Raw genomic sequence first — 550 nt, 5'->3', positions numbered from 1 at the left:
TTGATATTCAGACAGATAGGTTAAGCTCAACTGCCTATGTTATAGGGTAATAATATCATTAAGCTTCTCTTCCAGAAGGTTAAGAACTTAAGTTTGCCAAAGTATAAAAAGTAAAGCCATATTAATATGCTGAGCTGTAAAAGGCCCAAGTCAACAACTTCTGACATTGCCAGCCTTATGGAAAACCCACTACTATTATGGACTACTGGATTATATTGAATTATTTTGCTGAATTCATGCACCTACAGTATTTAAATGAGAGTGGAATGCCCTTCTCTGACAAAACTAACCAAAAAAGGGGGATACAAGTGAACGAACATTTTGTATCTCTATATTCAAAATAGTTAGAATAGATATACAGCTACTTTCTCTTAATTCAATGAACAGAGAGATTTGTTCTAATAGTGTTTGTAGACAGGGTAACAAATCTGCATCTTGTACAATGAATAACCACTAAGACAACAATATGCAATGTATTAATTATTGAAACTGTCCTACTAATCAGTTTTTTAAAAATATCTTTATTTAGTTGTGTGTGTGTGTGTGTGTG

Source organism: Octodon degus, unplaced genomic scaffold (assembly GCF_000260255.1).
Source record: "Octodon degus isolate 3935 unplaced genomic scaffold, OctDeg1.0 scaffold00382, whole genome shotgun sequence".
In the NCBI taxonomy this organism is placed as follows: domain Eukaryota; kingdom Metazoa; phylum Chordata; class Mammalia; order Rodentia; family Octodontidae; genus Octodon; species Octodon degus.
This window is presented reverse-complemented; position numbering follows the sequence as displayed.